The sequence below is a fragment of the Gymnogyps californianus genome, unplaced genomic scaffold (genome assembly GCF_018139145.2).
Source record: "Gymnogyps californianus isolate 813 unplaced genomic scaffold, ASM1813914v2 HiC_scaffold_108, whole genome shotgun sequence".
NCBI lineage: Eukaryota > Metazoa > Chordata > Aves > Accipitriformes > Cathartidae > Gymnogyps > Gymnogyps californianus.
The window spans coordinates 45,736-49,036 of NW_026113989.1; the positions used below are offsets into that span (position 1 = coordinate 45,736).

At 58.6% G+C, this 3,301-nt stretch overlaps 1 long non-coding RNA gene across 1 annotated transcript; it reads right to left on the reverse strand.

The window, feature by feature from the left end:
* Window positions 1-1,950: 1,950 nt before the first annotated feature.
* LOC127027946 (uncharacterized) lies at window positions 1,951-2,427 on the reverse strand. The gene is made up of 3 exons (XR_007767875.1): window positions 2,414-2,427; window positions 2,136-2,213; window positions 1,951-2,040 (listed from the first exon to the last, which is right to left on the reverse strand). It is a non-coding gene; the product is annotated as an uncharacterized LOC127027946 (long non-coding RNA).
* Between the last annotated feature and the right edge of the window lie 874 nt (window positions 2,428-3,301).

Here is a 3,301-nt window from a genome sequence, read left to right on the forward strand (position 1 = left end):
TCTCGTCCCCCGCGCTTTCTCGTCCTGACCTTGCTTTGCCTCTGCCTGTCGCTCCTGGGGGCTGCTCTTGTCCGGGCAGGGCCACTTTGAGCTAACGCTGGCTCCAGGCAGAGCGGGCTCCCGAGAGGAAGGCCCAGGACTTAAGAGGCCAATTAAAGCACCTGACAGCAGCAGAAACCTCCGCAGAGTTTTCTGGCCAACCGCTCACTCGCCACTCCACAGCAGCCTGACTAGAAAGGCTTCGTGGCCACAAGCAGCCATCGAAGGAAGCAGTGGGGGGGAAAATCAATGACTCACTGTTTTCTCTTCCTCCGCCGCCGGATCACGACACAGCACAACAGTATCGCAAGTGGCAGGGAAATCAGGAGTGCTGCTGTGCCTATCATACAGTTCCTTCGCACGTCTTGAGGACAGAAGACGCTTGCGGAGCTCTGGGCATTGCTCTGGGGACTGTAAACACTTGTGGTTCTCTCGCCGACCACATCTGGAGGAGCAATTTGGAACGTTAGGCCGTCCTGTGCACCACTGGTAAGCTTGCAGCACGTTTGATATGGCCGGGAAGTTCTCTGTTTCCCCCCGGAGCTGGTGCCTGGAGGCACGCTCCCACCCTTTGGGACAGGTTGTCCCAGCGAACAAAACTCGGCAGGCCAGAAGGAGAGCCCGGGGGGGAGCGCAGCTGCTTGACCAGTCGCTCCTTCGAGGGACACGGACACAAACCATCCCTGCAGCAGGCATGCCACCCCCAACTCTCCCTCCCGCCGGGCCAGCTCCCACACCCCGAGGGGACGGCGTCAGGCCTCTGAGGAGACACCGGAGCCTTGTTCTCCCCTTCTGCCTTTTCTCCAGCATGGGCACTGCTTGCAGCCGCTCCCAGTTTTGGGACGCGTCTCCCACTTAGGGACCCCAGCAAGACTGCTCAGTACCTGAGTCCGTTCGAAAAAATTCATATACGCCGCCGTGGTGGTCTTCTCCGGGCTTTGACAGCGCTGCCAAAAAGCAGAGACGACAGGTAAAGCCTCAGCAGGGCTCAGGCACAGAGGATGGAGGAGGACGGGGAGGTTCCCTCGAAGCCCCTGCCCGATCTGGGAGTCAGGGCATCGCTCTGGACCTCAGCTCACGGGAGGGATCCCGCTCTGTGCTGCCCTTGGGCCTTGGGCCTCTAGGGACTCTGGGATGCAGCCACCGCGGGAGGTACATTCGATTAAGAGTCCCATTTCCCATCACCTGCGGAACGTGCTGCAGATGCCTCGACCCCAAAACACTTTCAGCTTTGGCTGCTGACGTGAGGTGCAAGAGCGGGCACCGGGGAAGAGCCTGCTGGCACACAGCAATCCTGATGGGTGACACCGGCTGAGCGGGGGACAGCAATTACCTGGCGTGCCGGTGGCTTGCATCGCCTCCGTTCCTTTGGCAGAGACTGGCAGCGAGCCACCGCTTCCTTCCGGAAACGCCTCCTTCTGCACAGCCTCTCGTTCCGACTCTTGAGAAAGCAAGCGGGACAGTTGGATCAGATGGAACCGTTCCCCGTCAGGGAGATGGCATCTTCAGGAGGCAACACTTCTCAAAGACATCGATCAGGTTTAGAAAAAACGCCTGGGCTTTTGGGGCTGCGCCTAGTCACTGCTCCAAACCACAGCCACGCCTGAGCTGCTGGGAGCAGCTCAAATCTGCCTACCGCCATCTGCACAAAGCAGCTCTGAGCCGTACTGGTAAAAGTGGGGCAGCAGCTGCCCCTGGCGCTCGGCTTGAACCACAACTGGCAGCAGAGGCTCTGCACCGTCTCTGTGGCTCGCCACCGCCTGCAAGGTGGGAAGCCCAGCATCGCTGCTGCGAGGCTCTGATCGACCCCTTCCCACTGTGCGGGCTACAGCGTGTCCCAACATGTATCTAAAACCTCCGGTCGCCGAGTCCCACGGCTAAGGCAGAGTGAAATGTACCCACCGTGTCCTCTCTCCAGTTCCTCCAGCATCTGCCTCAGGACTTCAGATGGCTCCGGGGACTTTTTTCCTCCTTCGGCTTGGGACTTTGCTCTTGGAGGACCTTAACAGAAAGTATTTGGTTCAGTTTCACATGAATACATTACAGAAACCCACTGCTCAGCCTGTGACAGCTCTCAGCAGAGACAGACTACTCACCCCTGCGATGCCAGCTGGGCTGTAACGGAGCGTCCAGCCGAGGAGCTGGAAGAGTCCTCCCTACGGGCACTTCTGTAACTAAACACGCAGAGAAGCTTCCGTCATCTATTGTGATCGACATCGCAGAACTGAACGCAGAAGCGGTAAGGGGATCACGCAAGGAGAGGGCACACACGTGCACGTCTCCGTCCTCACACCTGCCGAGCCGCCCGGCTGGCTGACCTTTGGGCTTTGAGCTGGCAGCTCTCAAAGGGAGGAAAAAAGCCATGATGACGTACCCATGCCATCTCCCAGAGGCTCAGTCCTGGAACCCAGCCGGGAAGCTGGATCACTGTCACCCACAGGCATGGCTGCAAAGAAGCGCAGGACAGAACAGCTCCCGTGACACAGTTCCAGATACTTCTTCAGATCAGAGTGGCAGCGAGTGCAATTCAAAGACGGGATTACTCCACGGCACTCATCTCTCCCTTCCACTCAGGAGCATGGTGCAAGGAGTTACCGCGTGCCTGCAATGGCACCATGCTGGGGCAAAACGAACCACGCAGGGAGCTGCCGGGAGAAGGGGCTCCCTGGAGCTCACACCAGCTCTAAGCTCAACCCCAACAAGCCCGCTGGCTTGGCAGCCGGCACCGGGAGCAGCTCAGGCTCCGAGGGGCCGGCAAAGACAGCTTCGCCAGGCAAAGCGCCCCGAAGCACATCTCTGAGCCTGACCCGTTCCCTCTCTGCTCTTCTCCATGTCTGCGCCTTGGCCACGGAAGGAGCAACTTGCATGTCAGACGGCAAGAAGATGAAAAGGTAGATGCGCCTTCCTCCCACTGACTTACCTGTGGGATTGCTCTCAGGCTCGAGGACAGGAATAGACCAAGAAGTCGGGAAGCCGTCGACCTTGAGAGGATCTTAAGGCAAATTGCACGTGACTAAGCTGTTGCCACATTGTCAGTGGGTATTGTTTCAAGGAAAGGGACATGGAGAACGTACCTCCAGGGTGCCGCAAGGGCTCCAAACCAACGTCCAGCCGAGAAGCTGGATAACCGTTGCCACCGCCCTCATCTAGAAGCAAGCACAGATGAGAAACGTTTCCCTTGCATGTTGGGATCCACTTCTGCCTGAGTGAACTGCAGGCACCGGAAGGGGGTCAGGTAACAACGTGGGAGCCAGACGTAGGT